We start from the raw sequence: 20,615 nt of genomic DNA on the forward strand, positions 1-20,615 counted from the left end.
TGAAGGTGGATTTGCCCTCCACCCACTGTTCTTTCTCCCACTCCAAGGGGAATGAACTTCCTAGACTATGATGTCCAAGTGCCCAGGGACCACACCCTCCAGAATTCTGGAAGCCCGTCTTACAGAGGCGATCACTGAGAGGCTGGTTCTGGTGAACAGGGAAATGGCAGGTATAAAGGCAAGGGAGAATCTGGCTTTTGTATAAAATATGCAAGTGATTTTGCTCGTTAAACAAATACTTAGGCAGGCGCAGTGGCTCACGCCTGTCATCCCAGCACTTTGGGAGGCAGAGGTGGGTAGATCACGAGGTCAAGAGATCAAGACCATCATGGCCAACACAGTGAAACCCCGTTTCTACTAAAATATAAAAATTAGTTGAGTGTGGTGGCGTGCACCTGTAATCCCAGCTACTCAGGAGGCTGAGGCAGGAGAATTGCTTGAGCCTGGGAGGCGGAGGTTGCAGTGAGCTAAGATCACACCACTGCACTCCAGCCTGGCGACAGAACCAGACTGTCTCAAAAAAAAAGTTCCTAATGTATACCAGGCCACACTGGGACCCCAGTAGTGAGCAAAACTCTGGTCCCTCATTATGATAGATGCTCATGATAGAGTGTGGAATATAGGTACTGGCGTGAAGCAGATGTTTTTCAGTAGGTAAGGCTTGGGGCCCAGAGAGCTTTAGTTCCTCCAGACCTCAGATCTGGCTCCCTATGACTGGTAAAGGGCTTCCACCTAGAATCTCTCTTACTCTGTTCTGGTGCTCAGAGCCAGTGTTTGACCAAATTCTTTCTGTGGAAGCTTGGATAAGCTACTTACCTCCTCATTTACCAGAAAAGAGAGCCTCCTGTGTGGGTCAAGTAACTGGCCCAGGCTTAGTCTGAAAACTAGTGCAAGGGTATGAAGAGAGAAGGCCAGAGTCTCATTGTGGTCTTGTGGCTAGTTGGGCCTGGAGGGGTAGACCCTGGGCTAGGCAGAGTGGACCTTGAATCCCTGGAGAAGGAAACACTGGATCTGAGGGAAAGTGATTTGCAGAATGTCATCCAACTGTGTGTGTGTGTGTGTGTGTGTGTGTGTGTGTGTGTGTGTGTCCCTCTTTTTTCGTTGCCGTTAAAAAGTCAGACTCAGCTCACACTGTGGTCCCAGCATGGGCAACATGGCAAAACCCTGTCTCTACAAAAAAAAAACCCAGCTGTGGTTGTATGCACCTGTAGTCTCAGCTACTTCACTACTTCGGAAGCTGAGGTGGCAGGATCACTTGAGCCCAGGAGGTCAAGGCTATAGCAAGCCAAGATCATGCCACTGTACTCCAGCCTGGGTGACCCTATCTCAAAAAAGATTCATCCTCTTCCCAACCCTGGGTAAAAAAGGCCCTTGTAGTATGGAGAGTTAGGAGGGCTAGGGAAGGGGGCTTTGGCCCTAGCAGTTCCTGCCGTCTCTATACCTGCACAGTGGTACCCTATCTCTGTAACGTAGTCCTCTGAGTAGTCTCTAGAACCCCACATCTGACTCTGAATCTGTCTGTTCCCAGCCATCTCCTAGGGCCCCAGGCCAGGTGCTGAGTCCTGTCAACCCCTGTCTCCAGCCCAGTCTTGTTCACAGTAGGTGCTCTGATAGCTTGTACCATCCCTCACCCCACTAGGAGCCCATTCCATTCCTCCAACTCTCTTGTGTGGAAGGGGAAACAGCCCAGAGAAGTTGACTGGTCCAAGGTCACATTCATGCATTCAAAAAATAGTGTCCGACTAGGTGGCGGTGTGGCTCATGCCTGTATTCCCAGCACTTTGGGAGGCTGAGGCGGGCAGATTACTTGAGGTTAGGAGTTTGAGAGCAGCCTGGCCAACATGATGAAACCCCATCTCTACTAATAATACAAAAATTAGCTGAGTGTAGTGGTGCATGCCTGTAGTCCCAGATAACTCGGGAGGCTGAGGTGAAAGAATCGTTTGAACCTAGGAGGCAGTGGTTGCAGCGAGCCAAGATTGCACAGTGCTGGCGATAGAAGACAGACCTTGTATATGATGTCATAAATGCATAAAGTTATAAACTGTACTGACGTGAAGTATAGCATATAAATTATTAAAACATATAAATTCCATATAACCAATCTTTTGTCACAGAAAGCTGTTCTAGTTCTTTTTGCTGAATTACTGTATTTGTAGTCTGCCTGTGGTTGTGATTCAACCATGATGTGACAAAGGGACTTGCATCGTACCTGCTTGTATTAGTTTCCTGTGGCTGCCGCAAGTTACCACAACCCTGGTGGCTTAAAACAAATTGATTCTCTCAAATTCTGGAAAACTCAAAGTCACTATCACTGAGCTGAAATCAAGACTTGGCTGCCTAGTAGATTTTCCTCTGACAGCTTCTGGTGGCTGTTAACATTCCTTGACTTGGGAACAGGCAGATTCCAGTCTCTGCCTCCATGGTCACGTGGTCTTCGTGTACCACGTCTCCTGCCTTTTTTTTTTTTTTTTTTTTTTAGACAGAGTCTCACTGTCACCCAGGCTGGAATGCAATGTCAGCATCACAGATCACTGCAGCCTTGACCTGCCAGGTTCAAACCATCCTCCTGCCTTAGCCTCTCAAACTGCTGGATTACAGTTGTGAGCCACAATGCCTGGCCTCTGTCTCTCTCCTAATAGGAGATTCATGATTGGATTTAGGGCCCCTCTGTCACCCAGAGTGGAGTGCAGTGGCACAATCTCGACTCACTGCAGTCTTGAACTCCTCAAGATCAGCATGGGCAATTTGATCAGTATGGGCAAGATCAAGATCAGCATGGGCAATCCTCCCCACTCAGCCTCCCAACTAGCTGATACTACAGGTGTACGTGCACCACTACACCCTAATTTAAAAAAAAAAAAAAAAAAGGCCAACGCAGTGTGGCCCATCTTCTACAAAAAAAAAAGTTTAGCCCAGGCGCAGTGGCTCACGCCTGTAATCCCAGCACTTTGGGAGGCCGAGGCAGGTGGATCACAAGGTCAACAGAGCGGGACCATCCTGGCCAACATGGTGAAACCCCATCTCTAACAAAAATACAAAAATTAGATGGGCGTGGTGGTGTGCACCTATAGTCCCAGCTACTCAGGAGGCTGAGGCAAAAGAATTACTTGAACCCAGGAGGCGGAGGTTGCAGTGAGCCGAGATCACACCACTGCACTCCAGCCTGGTGCTTGGGGACAGAGAAGGACTCTGTTGCCCAACTTGCCAATCTTGGCTCACTGCAACCTCTGCCTCCGGGTTCAAACAATTCTCCTGCCTCAGCCTCCTGAGTAGCTGAGATTACAGGTATGTGCCACCATGCCCGGCCAATTCTTTTGTATTTTTAGTAGAGATGAGATTTCACCATATTGGCCAGGCGGATCTCAAACTCCTGACCTCATGATCCACCCACCTCGGCCTCCCAAAGTGCTGGGATTACAGGCATGAGCCACTGCGCCTGGGCTAAAAGTTTACCCTGGGCTAAACTTTTTTTTTGTAGAAGATGGGCCACACTGTGTTGCCCAGGCTAGTCTCAAACTCCCAGCATCAAGTGATCTTACTGCCTTGGTCTCCCAAAGCAGGACATTACAGGTGTGAGCCACTGTAGCCGGTCCCCTATGTAATGATCTTTAATGACATCTGAAAGACTCGTTTTCCAGGATGAGAGTGAGCGGAAAATAAAAAGAAAGCCCCGTTTTCCTTATGAGGTGACAATCACAAGTCCCAGGGATAAAGACCTGTTATTTGTGAAGGCCATGGATCAGCCCTTATTGCCCTTCTCCCAATAAAGTTATTGCCGTAAAATCTGATATATCAGCCAGGCGCAGTGGCTCACGCTTGTAATCCCAGCACTTTGGGAGGCCCAGATGGCCGGATATCGAGGTCAAGAGATCAAGACCATCTTGGCCAACATGGTGGAACCCCATCTCTATTAAAAATAGAAAAAGTAGCTCAGTGTCAACGTGCACCTATAGTCGCAGCTTCTCTGGAGGCTGAGGCAGGATAATCACTTGAACCTGGAAGGCAGAGGTTACAGTGAGCCGAGATCACGCCACTGCACTCCAGCCTAGCAACACAGTGAGACTGTCTCAAAAAAAAAAAAAAATCTGGCCGGGCGCGGTGGCTCAAGCCTGTAATCCCAGCACTTTGGGAGGCCGAGGCGGGTGGATCACGAGGTCGAGAGATCGAGACCATCCTGTTCAACATGGTGAAACCCCGTCTCTACTAAAAATACAAAAAATTAGCTGGGCATGATGGTGCGTGCCTGTAATCCCAGCTACTCAGGAGTCTGAGGCAGGAGAATTGCCTGAACCCAGGAGGCGGAGGTTGCGGTGAGCCGAGATTGCGCCAATGCACTCCAGCCTGGGTAACAAGGGCGAAACTCCGTCTCAAAAAAAGAAAAAAAAAAAAAAATCTGATATATCGATACATCACCTACTGCTTTCTCACCTCAAACGTTAGTTGGATTAAAATTTCTCAGCCTCAGTAGTACTTTTAAATTTAATCTCATTAATATTTTTCTTCCTCACTTTCTTTTCTTTTCTTTTTTTAAAGATGGGGTTTCACCATGATAGCCAGGATGGTCTTGAACTCCTGACCTCAGGTAATCCACCCACCTCAGCCTCCCAAAGTGCTAGGATTACAGGCGTGAGCCACCACACCCAGCTTCATCACTTTGTTAAATCTAGACCTGTGCTCTTCAATACAGGAGCCACTGATAACTATTGAGCACTTGAAATGTGGCTAGTTTGAATTGAAATGTGCTTTTAGTGTAAAATGCCAGAATTTGAAGAGTTAGTATGAAAAAACAATGTAAATCATTAAGAACTTTATATTGGGCTGGGCGCAGTGGCTCACGCCTGTAATCCCAACTCTTTGGGAGGACAAGGCGGGTGGATTACTTAAGATCAGGAGTTCGGCCGGGCGCGGTGGCTCAAGCCTGTAATCCCAGCACTTTGGGAGGCCGAGGCGGGTGGATCACAAGGTCGAGAGATCGAGACCAACCTGGTCAACATGGTGAAACCCCGTCTCTACTAAAAATACAAAAAATTAGCTGGGCATGGTGGCACGTGCCTGTAATCCCAGCTACTCAGGAGGCTGAGGCAGGAGAATTGCCTGAGCCCAGGAGGCGGAGGTTGCGGTGAGCCGAGATCGCGCCATTGCACTCCAGCCTGGGTAACAAGAGCGAAACTCCGTCTCAAAAAAAAAAAAAAAAGAAAAAGAAAGATCAGGAGTTCGAGACCAGCCTGGTCAACATGGTGAAACCTCGTCTCCGCTAAAAGTACAAAAATCAGCTAGTTGTGGTAGTGCTTATCTGTAAACCCAGCTACTCAAGAGGCTTGCACCCAGGAGGCAGAGATTGGAATGAGCCAAGATCACACTACTGCACTCCAGCCTGGGTGAGAGATTGAGACTTTATCTCAAAACAAAACAACAAAAGAAGATACTATTTTGGACATATGTTAAATTGGGACATAGCAGGTCAAATCAAATAGGATGGAGCAGGAGAATCTCTTAAACCCGGGAGGTACAGGTTGCAGTGAGCTGAGATAGCGCCATATCACTCCAGCCTTCGTGACAGAGCGAGACTCTGTCTCAAAAAAAAAAAAAAAAAAAAAAAGCTATTTAAATTAATTTCACCTGTTTTCTCTACTGTTAAATCTGGATACTCAAGAATTAAAGTTACATATGTGGCTTGCATTATATTTCTATTAATTGGTACTGGTCTAGAAAACAATAGAGCTGGACACAGCACTACACCCTGTATTCCCAACCACTCAGGAGGCTGAGCAGGAAGATTACTTGAGCCTAGGGGTTTGAGACTAGTTTGGGCTGGCTGAGCGCGGTGGCTTACGCCTGTAATCCCAGCACTTTAGGAGGCCAAGGCGGGTGGATCAGCTGAGGATGGAAGTTCAAGACCAGCCTGACCAACAAGGAGAAACTCCATCTCTACTAACAATACAAAATTAGCCAGGCATGATGGTGCATGCCTGTAATCCCAGCTACTTGGGAGGCTGAGGCAGGAGAATCACTTGAACCCAGGAGGCAGAGTTTATAGTGAGCTGAGGTTGAGCCACTGCACTCCAGCCTGGGTGACAGAATGAGACTTTGTCTTAAGAAAAGAGACTAGCCGGGCGCTGTGGCTCATGCCTATAATCCCAGCACTTTGGGAGGCCGAGGCGGGTGGATCACTAGGACAAGAGATCGAGACCATCCTGGTCAACAAGGTGAAACCCCATCTCTACTAAAAATACAAAAATTAGCTGGGCGTGGTGGCGCGTGCCTGTAGTCCCCGCTACTCGGGAGGCTGAGGCAGGAGAATTGCTTGAACCCAGGAGGTGGAGGTTGCGGTGAGCCAAGATCGTGCCATTGCACTCCAGCCTGGGTAACAAGAGTGAAACTCTGTCTCAAAAAAGAAAAGAAAAGAGACTAACTGGCCGGGCGCAGTGGCTCATGCCTGTAATCCCAGTACTTTGGGAGGCCGAGGCGGGAGGATCACCTGAGGTCAGGAGTTGGAGACCAGCCTGGCTAACATGGTGAAACCCCATCTCTACTAAAAATACAAAAATTAGCTGAATGTGGTGGCAGGCGCCTGTAATCCCAGTTACTTGGGAGGCTGAGGCAGGGGAATCCCTTGAACCTGGGAGGCAGAGGTTGCAGTGAGCTGAGATCATGCCACTGCACTCCAGCCTAGACGACAAGAGTGAAACTGTCTCAAAAAAAAAAAAAGAAGAAGAAAAGAGACGCCGGGTGCGGTGGCTCAAGCCTGTAATCCCAGCACTTTGGGAGGCTGAGGCGGGTGGATCACGAGGTCAAGAGATCGAGACCATCCTGGTCAACATGGTGAAACCCCGTCTCTACTAAAAATACAAAAAATTAGCTGGGCATGGTGGTGCGTGCCTGTAATCCCAGCTACTCAGGAGGCTGAGGCAGGAGAATTGCCTGAACCCAGGAGGCGGAGGTTGCAGTGAGCCGAGATCACGCCATTGCACTCCAGCCTGGGTAACAAGAGCAAAACTCCGTCTCAAAAAAAAAAAAAAAAGGAAAAAAAAGAAAAGAAAACCACTGTCGCCGGGCGCGGTGGCTCAAGCCTGTAATCCCAGCACTTTGGGAGGCCGAGGCGGGTGGATCACAAGGTCAAGAGATCGAGACCATCCTGGTCAACATGGTGAAACCCCGTCTCTACTAAAAATACAAAAAAAAAAATTAGCTGGGCATGGTGGCGTGTGCCTGTAATCCCAGCTACTCAGGAGGCTGAGACAGGAGAATTGCCTGAACCCAGGAGGCGGAGGTTGCGGTGAGCCGAGATCGCGCCATTGCACTCCAGCCTGGGTAACAAGAGTGAAACTCCGTCTCAAAAAAAAAAAAAAAAAAAAAAAAAAAGAAAACCACTGTCTTGGTGAAAGACTGAAAGCTAGGGGCTGGGGTGGTGTCAGGGCCTCTAGTTAGGTGTGAGGCGCTTGCTGCTGCAGTTCCCCCTGTGTCCACAGTGTGGCAGCAAAGCCTGAGTGATGGTGCTTCAGCGTGGTGGTGAGGGGCAAGGGCCAGCAGCTGTCCCTTGGTGTGGGTGGGAAACTGAGGTCCCCAGAGGCCCCCAAACCTGCCAGAGGTTACTCAGAGCCAATTAGGTTCCCCACTGCTTCTTCCCTGCTCTGCCAGGGCTCTCAGGGCCAGTAGGTGTGGAGGGGCACTGGGACCTGTGGGTCAAGCAGATACCATCAAGTCTACCCCCAGGCCACAAAGAACAGCACCCCCAGCCTGGGCCCCACACCACCACTCAGCCCAGCTCCCTGGAGAGCTCTAGACATCTTTGCAAGTGCCAGTACTCTGCCTCAGGCAGCTCTCCTCCAAGCTACCTTCTCTGGCCCCCTCCCAGGCTCTTCAGGGGTAGGGTTCCCCCACCCAGACCATGGCCTCCTTTGGCACCGCCCTTAGTGTACTGTATGATCCCAGTGCTTCTACACCAGGCTGAGAAACAGGACTTTCGCCCTCTCCTGGACTCTCACTGAGTGAGGCCCTTTACTTACTGTCTCACTTAATTCTCACTGCAACCTCTGAGACCTCATGTGGGGACTAGGTTTACATCCTGATTCTGCAGTGTACTAGCTGTGCAACTTTGGGCAAATTACTTAACCTCTCTGGCCTCAGTTTCTTCCTTTGTAAAATGGGCATAAGATTAAAGGAATAACTGGTGACTGGCACAGACTAAGTGCTGTGTCAATAAATGGTAGCAATTAATACTAGCCCACATTTCACAGATGAGAAAACAGGCTCAGAGAAGTAAAGTGGCAGAGGCAGGATTAGCACTTGGAGCACCAGAGTGGAATGAAACACAAGGCCCCACCTTCCAATAGGTCTGTGGCAATGTTCACATACCCAGCCCCTCAGACCTCAATCCTGGCAGTCCTTGCAGGGAGGAGGTGCACCCAGGTCACCAGTCCTGTAGCCCAGCATGAGCCAAGAAAAGCACACTCAGCCTCCAGGCTCCACAAGTGTCAGAGCTGAGAGTCCTACCTCCAGAGCAGGAGCACTCAGTTAGAGGTCCAGGGACCCATAAATTATTCACATGTCACCTTGGGCAGGTCACTTCTCTGAACCTCAGCTTCTTCCCTTGTATAAAATGAGGACAGCCAGGTGCAGTGGCTCAAGCCTGTAATCCCAGCACTTTGGGAGGCCGAGGCGGGTGGATCACGAGGTCAAGAGATTGAGACCATCCTGGTCAACATGGTGAAACCCCGTCTCTACTAAAAATACAAAAAATTAGCTGGGCATGGTGGCACATGTCTGTAATCCCAGCTACTCAGGAGGCTGAGGCAGAAGAATTGCCTGAACCCAGGAGGTAGAGGTTGCGGTGAGCCGAGATCACGCCATTGCACTCCAGCCTGGGTAACGAGCGAAATTCCATATATTAAAAAAAAAAAAAAAAATGAGGACATGCTGGGTCACTCCCCCTACCTGTCTGGCCTTTCTTTCACAGAGGCACACAATACTATTCACTCTCTGTAAGATGAGGAGGCCCTAAATCCACTGCTTCTTTCTGTCCGATCCTAAAGAGCACACGCCCTTATCTTCAGCTTCATTTTGCATACCACATGGGATGAGGTATTCACTCCTTACCCCTGGCTTGGGCTGGCCTGCTGACCCCTGTCCTGGAGTCTCAGTAAGCCCACCCTTTTTCCCACTCCATCTCTTTCCTTCCATCCTAGGCCCTGCCTAGCCCTGCCCCAGCCTAGACCACTCCAGGAATTTTTCAGCCTGCCAGATCTGCCCCCCCAGGAGCTACCAGGAAGAAGCTGAGTGTGTGGTTTGGGCAGCTTGACAGGGTCATAGCCTCAGCTGGGATCTGGGCCAGCTCCTGAAAGCCAGGGCCTGCTTTCTTCAGCAAGACTCCTGGTTCTCCTACTTCCTTACTGCCCCAATCTACCTCCCTTGGAGCTTTCCCACTTGTCACTGCCTGAGATCACCCTTTCTCTTTCCCTCTGCAAAGGAGTAACAAAGTCACTTCTCTACACTTTCCTTCCATTTACTGTCTATAAAATGGGGTTGTCAGGCCAGGCGAGGTGGTTCATGCCTGTAATCCCAGCACTTTGGGAGGCCGAGGCTGGTGAATCACGAGGTTCATCCTGGCCAAGATGGTGAAATGCCATCTCCACTAAAAATACAAAAATTAGGCCGGGTACAGTAGCTCACATCTGTAATCCTAGCACTTTGGGAGGCCAAGGTGTGTGGATCACAAGGTTAATAGATCAAGACCATTCTGGCCAACACGGTGAAACCCCATCTCTACTAAAAATACAAAAGTTAGCTGGGCATGGTGGCACATGCCTGTAGTCCCAGCTACTCGGGAGGCTAAGGCAGGAGAATTGTTTGAACCTGGGAGGCAGAGTTTGTAGTGAGCCGAGATTGCACCACTGCACTCCAGACTGGCGCCTGGCAACGAAGTGAAACTCTGTTTAAAAAAAAAAAAAATTGCTGGGCATGGTGGTGTGCGCCTGTAATCCCAGCTACTTGAGAGGCTGAGGCAGGAGAATCGCTTCAACCCAGGAGGCAGAGGTTGCAGTAAGGCTAGATCATGCCACTGTACTCCAGCCTGGTGACAAAGTGAGACTCTTTCTCAAAAAAAAACCCAAAACCACGGGGTTGTCCTTGTATCTAATGAGATAAAGCACTGACTGAGCATTTACTGGAGCATCTACATCTGAAGACACCTTCAATGCATGCCAGCCAGGCTCAGGGACTCTCCCGTTCACTCCTGTGGGTACCTGCCTACTCACATCACATCAACCACCAAACCGCTTCCTGTGGACTCAGCTCCTAAACAGTGTGGATTATTTGTTACTGTTTTTGTTGGTTTTGGTTTTGTTGTTTTTTTTTTTTGTGGTTTTTTTTTTTTACTATTACAAAAGTTTATTTAGCAAAACGTCTAATATGAAAATGTACATGACCTAATTTTTACATCATAGTAAAACAGGCCCTATGGAGAGAAGACATGGGTTTCTCCGCTCAGTAGCCATTATTTATACTCGTTCCAAGGCTTCTAACATGATGATACTATTTCCTTGTATTACCACCATTCCCATATTGTTCTGTTGTCCGCTAGTCGCCATCTCCACACATTCATCTATCACAAGATTCATAAAGGGATTACATCCCCGCAATATTCCTTGGACGTGTCTGCCACCATTTAATTTCTTTTTTTTTTTTTTTTTTTTTTTGAGACGGAGTTTCGCTCTTGTTACCCAGGCTGGAGTGCAATGGCGCGATCTCGGCTCACCGCAACCTCCGCCTCCTGGGTTCAGGCAATTCTCCTGCCTCAGCCTCCCGAGTAGCTGGGATTACAGGCACGCGCCACCATACCCAGCTGATTTTTTGCATTTTTAGTAGAGACGGGGTTTCACCATGTTGACCAGAATGGTCTCGATCTCCTGACCTCGTGATCCACCCGCCTCGGCCTCCCAAAGTGCTGGGATTACAGGCGTGAGCCACCGCGCCCGGCCCCTCCATTTAATTTCAATGATAACTTCTTGTCCATAAATTTTTTCAACTCGGGAGGGTGAGCTTTGCTCATGATAGCTACTCCGCGGGCACACAGAGGCCTTGGAACGGAATCGATTTTGTTTTTTAAGACAGAGTCTCCGTTGCCCAGGCTGGAGTACAATGGCACAATCTCGGCTCACTGTAATCTCTGCCTCCTGGGTTCAAGTGATTCTCCTGCCTCAACCTCCCGAGTAGCTGGGATTACAGGCACGCGCCACCATGGCCAGCTATTTTTGTATTTTTTGTAGAGATGGGGTTTTACCATGTTAGCCAGGCTGGTCTCAAACTCCTGACCTTGTGATCTGCCCCCCACCTCCACCGCCCTTCGGTCTTCCAAAGTGCTGGAATTACAGGCGTGAGCCACCCCACCCATGCTGCTTCAGATCTTTAGTCTATTTTTTTAAATGTCTTGAGCAGACTATGTGCCAGGCACTGTTCTACTCACTGGGGACACAGCAATGAACAATAGCATTAAAAACCCAGCCTTCAGAAAGCTCATTCTCAAGCTTAGGAGACAAGCAAAATACACATAAAGAAGCCAAATAAGCGGTGGCTCACGCCTGTAATCCCAGCACTTTGGGAGGCCGAGGCGGGTGGATCACGAGGTCAAGAGATTGAGACCATCCTGGTCAACATGGTGAAACCCCGTCTCTACTAAAAATACAAAAAAAATGAGCTGGGCATGGTGGCGCGTGCCTGTAATCCCAGCTACTCAGGAGGCTGAGGCAGGAGAATTGCCTGAACCCAGGAGGCGGAGGTTGCGGTGAGCCGAGATCGCGCCATTGCACTCCAGCCTGGGTGACAAGAGCGAAACTCCGTCTCAAAAAAAAAAAAAAAAAAAAAGAAGCCAAATAAATGGTGTGAGAAGTGGTAGAGAGTGCAACCAGGCAGGGTGAGCATTAGGAATGGGGAGAGATCTGCAATTTTATTTATTTATTTATTTATTTTAAAGACGGGGTTTCACCATGTTGGCCAGGCTGGTCTTGAACTCCTGACCTCAGGTGATCTGCCCGTCTCAGCCTCTCAAAGTGCTGAGATTACAGGCGTGAGCCACCACGCCCAGCTGGAGACCTGCAATTTTAAACAGAGATCAAGAAGGTTTTCTTAAGCAATTGTCACTTAAATTAAGGGGACCAGGAGTTTGACTAGGTGGAGACCTGGAAGTAAGAATGTCCTAGGCAGGCCGGCCCGGTGGCTCAAGCCTGTAATCCCAGCACTTTTTTTTTTTTTTTTTGAGACGGGGTTTCGCCCTTGTTACCCAGGCTGGAGTGCAATGGCGTGATCTCGGCTCACCGCAACCTCTGCCTCCTGGGCTCAGGCAATTCTCCTGCCTCAGCCTCCTGAGTAGCTGGGATTACAGGCACGTGCCACCATGCCCAGCTAATTTTTTGCACTTTTAGTAGAGACAGGGTTTCACCATGTTGACCAGGATGGTCTCGATCTCGTGATCCACCCGCCTCAGCAATCCCAGCACTTTGGGAGGCCGAGGTGGGTGGATCACGAGGTCAAGAGATCGAGACCATCCTGGTCAACAAGGTGAAACCCCGTCTCTACTAAAAATATAAAAAATTAGCTGGGCATGGTGGCGCATGCCTGTAATCCCAGATACTCAGGAGGCTGAGGCAGGAGAATTGCCTGAACCCAGGAGGCAGAGGTTGCGGTAAGCCGAGATCGCGCCATTGCACTCCAGCCTGGGTAACAAGAGCGAAACTCCATCTCAAAAAAAAAAAAAAGAACGTCCTAGGCAAAGACACAGCAAGTGCCAAGGCCCTGGGCAGGAACTTACTTGGTATGTTTGAGAACCAGGAGGCCAGCATGTCCTGGACTGAAAGTGTTTTTTTTGTTTTTTTTGTTGTTTTTTTTTTTTGAGACAGAGTTTTGCTCTTGTTATCCAGGCCGGAGTGCAATGGTGCGATCTTGGCTCGTCGAAACCTCCGCCTCCTGGGTTCAGGCAATTCTCCTGCCTCAGCCTCCTGAGTAGCTGGGATTATAGGCACGCGCCACCATGCCCAGCTAATTTTTTGTATTTTTAGTAGAGACGGGGTTTCACCATGTTGACCAGGTTGGTCTCGATCTCTCGACCTTGTGATCCACCCGCCTCGGCCTCTCAAAGTGCTGGGATTACAGGCTTGAGCCACCACGCCGGGCCTGAAAGTCTTAAAAACAGCTGGCTCACTAGGAACAGACCCTGCCAGGCCCTGTGCTCAACTCTTGTTTTGAATCATCTCATTTAGTCCTTACTGCATTTTACAGATGAGGAAACTGAGGCCCAGGGTGGACTTGTGGCTTAGCTGAGGTCACCCAAGGAGCAAGGGGATGACTTGGGATTTGAAGACAGACTCCAGAGCTGGGTGAGAGCCCTGAGGGAGCCTAGAAGGAGGTGGGAGGAGGGGGATGCCCCACCCAGGAAATGCTGAGAAGGCAGCAGCCCCTCCCTGGCCTGAGATTGACCTGAGGCTGGGAGGCTGAAGGAAAGACCAGCTTCCCTGCCAGTGCTGCTGACTCAGGAACCCTCCTGCCTCCCCCAGCTCCAAGGATGGGTAGGCAGCTGAGATGACCAGGGACCCTGTGTTCAGTTGTTTGGGCTCCCCTGACCCTCAGTTTCTTGCTTCAAGCAATGAGCTGACTTGACATGGCTGCCTGTGCCAGTCTTTGCCCCCTGGGGCTGCTGTGGTAATCATAGGCCTGGGCTGCCCTGACTTGCGGGGGAGGGGACAGACAAACAGTCATTAGTGCCCCAGACCCTCCCAGCCTGGGAGGTGGGGCCCTCTCCAGTGCCATTCCTGAACCCTGCCTGACAGTGTGGGTAGGCTTGGCCTACCTGCCCAGGCCTCAGTTTACCCATTTGTATCTGTGTACTCATTTGACCCCTCTTAACCTGATGAGATGAGGCCAAGCTAGGCCTCAGTGTCATTTGGGAAAGGGGCTGCTTTAAAATCCTGATTCTGTCCAGGTGTGGTGGCTCATGCCTGTAATCCCAGCACTTTGGGAGGCCAAGGCAGGTGGATCACTTGAGGTCAGGAGTTTGAGATCAGCCTGGCCAACATGGTGAAACCCTGTCTCTATTTTAAAAGATAAATAAATAAAATCCAGATTCTGGGGTACCACTCCCCTGTTACTCACATTTGGATGACCTGGAATCTTCATGTATATGTGTGTGTGTGTGTGTGTGTGTGTGTGTGTGGTGGGGTAGGGATATTGACACTTTGAGAATCCCTGTTTGCCATAAGACTCTTCCTTGCCTATCCCCTGCCTACTTCCACTAGGTACACTTCCTTACCCATTACAGCCCATGTGCACTGTCCTCTCCCAGCAGGACACCGACCGTGGGCCAGATGCTGCTTCTGGGCTCCCAGAGCCCCAGTGCATCCCCCATCATAGGATGGTGAGCTATGGGGTAGCTGTGGTCTCCACTCAGTTCTGTTGCCCTGTGCCCCAAAAAACTGTGAGCTAAGGGTTGGGAAAGGCATGGCTGCTTACTGCCTAATAACCAAGACCCATTTAAAAATAGAGACTGGGCCAGGCGCGGTGGCTCAAGCCTGTAATCCCAGCACTTTGGGAGGCCGAGGCAGGTGGATCCCAAGGTCAAGAGATCGAGACCATCCTGGTCAACAAGGTGAAACCCCGTCTCTACTAAAAATACAAAAAATTAGCTGGCCATGGTGGCACGTGCCTGTAATCCCAGCTACTCAGGAGGCTGAGGCAGGAGAATTGCCTGAACCCAGGAGGCGGAGGTTGCGGTGAGCCGAGATTGTGCCATTGCACTCCAGCCTGGGTAACAAGAGCGAAACTCCGTCTCAAAAAAAAAAAAAAATAGAGACTGCAGCCGGGCGCGGTGGCTCACATCTGTAATCCCAGCACTTTTGGAGGCCAAGTCTGATGGATCACAGGGTCAGGCGATTGAGACCATCCTAGCTAACATGGTGAAACCCCGTCTCTACTAAAAATACAAAAAATTTGCTGGGTGTGGTGGCATGGGCCTGCAGTCCCAGCTACTCGGGATACTGAGGCAGGAGAACTGCTTGAACCCGAGAGGCTAAGGTTGTACTGAGCCAAAATCGCACCACTGCACTCCAGCCTGGGCGAGAGAGCAAGACTCTATCTCGGGAAAAAAAAAAAAAAAAAAATGTAGACTAGGCCAGGCACGGTGGCTCACACCTGTAATCCCAGCACTTCGGAAGACCTAAGGGTGGGGAGGGGGGCAGATCACAAGGTCAGGAGTTTAAGACCAGCCTGGCCAACATGGAGAAACCCCATCTCTACTAAAAATACAAAATTAGCCAGGCGTGGTGGCGTGCACCTATAATCCCAGCTACTTGAATTGCTTGGAACCCAGGAGGTGGGCCAGGCATGGTAGCTCACACCTATAATCCCAGAACTTTGGGAGGCCAAGGCAGGCAGATCAACTGAGGTCAGGAGTTCGAAACCAACCAGGCCAACATGGTGAAACTCTATCTCTACTACGAATACAAAAATTAGCAGGGCGTGGTGGCAGGCGTCTGTAATCCCAGCTACTTGGGAGGCAGAGTCAGAAGAAATGCTTGAATCTGGGAGGCAGAGGTTGTAGTAAGCCGAGATTGCACCATTGTACTCCAGCCTGGGCAACAGAGCAAGACTCTATCTCAGAAAACAAAAAAATGAAGACTGGGGACTGGGCATGGTGGCTCACACCTGTAATCCCAGCACTTTGGGAGTCCAAGGCAGGCAGATCACCTGAGGTCAGGAGCAAGACCAGCCTGGTCAACATGGTGAAACCCTATCTCTACTAAAAACACAAAAATTGGCCGGGCGCGGTGGCTCAAGCCTGTAATCCCAGCACTTTGGGAGGCCGAGGCGGGTGGATCACAAGGTCGAGAGATCGAGACCAACCTGGTCAACATGGTGAAACCCCGTCTCTACTAAAAATACAAAAAATTAGGTGGGCATGGTGGTGCATGCCTGTAATCCCAGCTACTCAGGAGGCTGAGGCAGGAGAATCGCCTGAACCCAGGAGGCGGAGTTTGCAGTGAGCCGAGATCGCGCCATTGCACTCCAGCCTGAGTAACAAGAGCAAAACTCTGTCTCAAAAAAAAAAAAAAAAATACAAAAATTAACTGATGGTAGTGGTGCATGCCTGTAGTACCAGCTACTCAGGAGGCTGAGGCAGGAGAGTCACTTCGACCAGGGGGGCTTAGGTTACAGTGAGCCAAGATCATGCCACTACACTCCAGCCTGAGCAATAGAGTGATACTGTCTCAGAAAAAAAAAAAAAAAAAAAAAAAAAAGGCCAGGCTCGGTAGCTCATGCATGTAATCCCAGCACTTTGAGAGGCTGAGGCAGGTGGGTCACCTGAGGTCAGGAGTTTGACATTAGCCTGACCAACATGGTGAAACCTTGTCTCTATAAAAAATAAGAAAATTAGCCAGGTGTGGTGGCGGGCACCTGTAATCCCAGCTACTCGGCAGGCTGAGGCAGGAGAATCGCTTATACCTAGGATGCGGAGCTTGCAGTGAGCTGAGATTGCACCACTGCCCTCCAGCCTGGGGGACAGAGACAGACTTTGTCTCAAAAAAAAAAAAAAAAAAAATAGAGACCGGATTAGGGCAGGGACTTACCCAGGGTGATAGAGGCAAAGAACTCAAACAGCAATTAATGGAAATTAATGGAAACCATGATAACAGCAGCTAACACTCACCTGGCTCTTCCTAGCTGCTTAGCATGTGCTAAGGATTAATTCATTTGTTATAGGAAATGGGTCCGGATCCAGACCCCAAGAGAGAGTTCTTGTATCTCGAGCAAAAAAGAATTTAGAGCAAGTCCACAGTGCAAAGTAAAAGCAAATTTATTGTCTAGGTGCGGTGGCTCACGCCTGTAATCTCAGCACTTTGGGAGGCCGAGGCGGGTGGATCACTGAGGTCAGGAGTTCGAGACCAGCCTGTCCAACCCCGTCTCTACTAAAAATACAAAAATTATCAGGGTGTAGTGGCACAGGCATGTAATCCCAACTACTTGGGAGGCTGAGGCAGGAGAACTGCTTGAATCTGGGAGGCAGAGGTTGCAGAGTGGAGATCTGCACTCCAGACTGGGTAACAGAGCAAGACTCCGTCTAAAAAAAAAAGGCTACTCCATAGGCAGAGTTGCCCCCTTTTTTTTTTTTTTTTTTGAGACAGAGTTTCACTCTTGCTGCCCAGGCTGGAGTGCAATGGTGAAATCTCGGCTCACTGCAACCTCCGCCTCCCGAGTTCAAGCGATTATCCTGCCTCAGCCTCCTGAGTAGCTGGGATTACAGGCATGTGCTACCATGCTGGGCTAATTTTGTATTTTCAGTAGAGATGGGGTCTCTCCATGTTGGCCAGGCTGGTCTCGAACTCCTGACCGCAGGTGATACGCCCGCCTCGGCCTCCCAAAGTGCCGGGATTGCCAAGTTGCTCATTTTTATGGTTATTTCTTGATGATATGCTAAACAAGGCATGGATTATTCATACCTCCCCTTTTTAGACCATATAGAATAACTTCCTGATGTTGCCATGGCATTTGTAAACGGTCATGGCGCTAATGGGAGTGTAGCAGTGAGGATGACCTGAGATCACTCTCGTGACCATCTTGGTTTTGGTGAGTTTTGGCTGGCCTCTTTACTGCAATCTGTTTTATAAGCAAGATCTTTATGACCTGTGTTTTGCTCCAACCTCTTCCTATCTCATTCTGTGACTTAGAATGCCTTAACCAAGGCTGGGGGCAGTGGCTCACACCTGTAATCCCAGCACTTTGGGAGGCTGGGGCAGGCGGATCATGTGGTTAGGAGATCAAGACCATCCTGGCTAATACGGTGAAACCCCGTGTGTACTAAAATTACAAAAAAGTAGCTGGGCATGGTGGCATGTGCCTATAGTCCTAGCTACTCAGGAGGCTAATGCAGGAGAATCGCTTGAACCCAAGAGGCGGAGGTTGTAGTGAGCGGCGATCACACCACTGCACTCCAGCCTGGGCAACAGAGTGAGATTCCATCTCAAAAAGAAAAAAAAAATAATGTCTTAACTGTCTAGGAATGCAGCCCAGTAGGTCTCAGCCTCATTTTACCCACCTCCTATTTAAGATGGAGTTGCTCTGGTTCACATGCCTCTGACACTTTTAATCTCCACAACAACCCTTTTATCACCATTTTTACTGATGAGAAAACTGAGGCACAGCGACTTTGAGGTAATTTGTTCCAGGTCACACAGCTTCCAAATAATAAAGAGGGAACGTGAATCAATGTTTTCCTTTTTCTTTCTTTCTTTCTTTTCTTTTTTTTTTTTTGAGACAGAGTTTTGCTCTTGTTGCCCAGGCTAGAGTGCAATGTTCTTGACTCACTGCAAGCTCTGCCTCCCAGGTTTAAGGGATTCTCCTGACTCAGCCTCCTGAGTAGCTGGGATTACAGGCGCCCACCACCACGCCTGGATATTTTTTGTATCTTTAGTAGAGACAGGGTTTTGCCCTGCTCTGTGCCCAGGCTGGAGAGCAGTGGCACTATCACAGCTCAAGGCAGCCTTAACCTCCTGGGCTCAAGCTGTCCTCCTGCCTCAGCCTCTTGAGTAGCTGGAATTACAGCTGGGCCACCATGCCTGGCTAATTAAAAAGATATGCTGGGCCGGGCACGGTGGCTCAAGCCTGTAATCCCAGCACTTTGGGAGGCCGAGGCGGGTGGATCACGAGGTCAAGAGATCGAGACCATCCTGGTCAACATGGTGAAACCCCGTCTCTATTAAAAATACAAAAAATTAGCTGGGCATGGTGGTGCGTGCCTGTAATCCCAGCTACTCAGGAGGCTGAGGCAGGAGAATTGCCTGAACCCAGGACGCGGAGGTTGCGGTGAGCCGATGTCGCGCCATTGCACTCCAGCCTGGGTAACAAGAGAGAAACTCCGTCTCAAAAAAAAAAAAAAAAAGATATGCTGGGTCTTGCTCTGTTGCCCAGGTTGGAGTGCAATGGCGCGATCTCAGCTCCCTGCAACCTCTGCCTCTCAGGTTCAAGCGATTCTCCTGCCTCAACCTCCTGAGTAGCTGGGATTACAGGTGCGTGCCACCATGTCCAGTTAATTTTTGTATTTTTAGTAGAGACGGGGTTTCACCATGTTGATCAGGTTGGTCTGGAACTCCTGACCTAGTGATCCGCCTGCCTCAGCCTCCCAAAGTGTTGAGATTACTGGCGTGAGCCAACTCACTTGGCCAGCTAGCCAGGAACTTCTTACTTCCTGTGTGAGGCAGGGCAGGGACCAGAACCCAGACCTCTGAGCTGTCCCTGCTGCCTGTGCTGGATGTGGCGTGGCCAGTGGCCAAAAGAGTCTCATCCTCCTCCCTCCAGCCGCTCTGCCAACAGCTAACACCTCTCGGTTTTGGCTGATGGTCTCAGCTTCCTCATTTGGGATGGGTAATATTGTTGGCTCCCTCCTAGAGCTACTGGGGGCACTAAATCAGCTGAAACCATGAAGATCTTTGAACAGTGTCTGCCCTGCGGTAGGCACTTAGGGGCTTTGTTGTCGTCTAACGTCCTCTTGCCTCCCCACCCACTCCTGGCCCCTCTTTCAGATCCAGCCCCAGCTCTGGGGAAAAGCTGAACACAGCCGGCCAGGAGTGGGTGGAGGGGGACAGCCAGGCCCCAAGGCTTGGCAGCTGCCTCGGGGTCAGAGGTCAGCCCCTCCTCCCTTGACATAGTTGGTACGGTTAACTCCTGTCCTACCTGCCCCACCTAAGCTTTTGGGACCTCCCGCAGCCCCATCTCTTAGCCTGGCGGCCTATCCTCAGCCTGGAAGGAAAGGTTCAGCCTTGAGGCCATTGTCCAGATGAGAAAAGAAGGCCTGGGAGGTGGGTGGGGTGGGGGCAGGGCTAAGCTTTGTTTATAGGCTGTTCCCCGGCGGGGGAGGCCCTTCCCCCATTTCAGTGAAGCCCCAATTTAACCCCAGAACAGTTCCAAATGCCACCTCCTGGGGATTCCGTCTCTTTCTTCGGCTAAAGAGCCTTTTGCGTTGGGTTCTGAAAGATGTGTAGGAGTTCCCCAGGGGCTGGGGGTGAGGAAAGAATTTCTGACTGACTACAGAGCCAAGGCAAAAGCACAGCGATGGGAGGTGCTCTGTCACAGCGGGAAACAGACAAAATGGAGTTCCGTGAAATTGGTAAAATATAAACTTGGCAATCACTTGACCAATGGTGTAGATGGGAAAACTGAGGTGCAGCGGGGCCAGGGAGTTGTTCCAGTCAGAGCTCTCTTGACTTTCGGAACAGGGCTGCCCCATTACATGAGTGGGCAGGTCGCTCGCTCTCTAGGAGAAGGAAAAGTCTCCTTCAAGCCCGGGAACATGCACCAGTCCCCTCCAAAGCGCTTCCCCAGCCGCCCGCGCTGGAACCCCGGCTCAAGGACTACAAGTCCCGGCAGGCCCCGCGCCGCGGCGCATGCTCGGCGGGCGTCCCTTAGCGAGCCCGGCCGAGCTCGGGGGCCCAGTTCTCCATTGTCTGACCAACAGGGGCGGGGCGGGCGGCACGGCGGGCAAGCTCATTGGTCGGCCGGCCCGTCCGTCGCGCCCCGCGCCCACCCCCGTGCAGGCCCAGCCCCGCGCGCCCGCGCCAGGGCCGCCTGGCGCCCCG

At 50.4% G+C, this 20,615-nt stretch overlaps 1 pseudogene; it reads right to left on the reverse strand.

Annotated features, from left to right (window-relative positions):
* Positions 1 to 10,339: 10,339 nt before the first annotated feature.
* LOC120366912 (small nuclear ribonucleoprotein G pseudogene) lies at positions 10,340 to 10,670 on the reverse strand (annotated as a pseudogene).
* Positions 10,671 to 20,615: the final 9,945 nt, after the last annotated feature.

The sequence above is a fragment of the Saimiri boliviensis genome, chromosome 17, assembly GCF_048565385.1.
Source record: "Saimiri boliviensis isolate mSaiBol1 chromosome 17, mSaiBol1.pri, whole genome shotgun sequence".
NCBI classification, from domain to species: Eukaryota; Metazoa; Chordata; class Mammalia; order Primates; family Cebidae; genus Saimiri; species Saimiri boliviensis.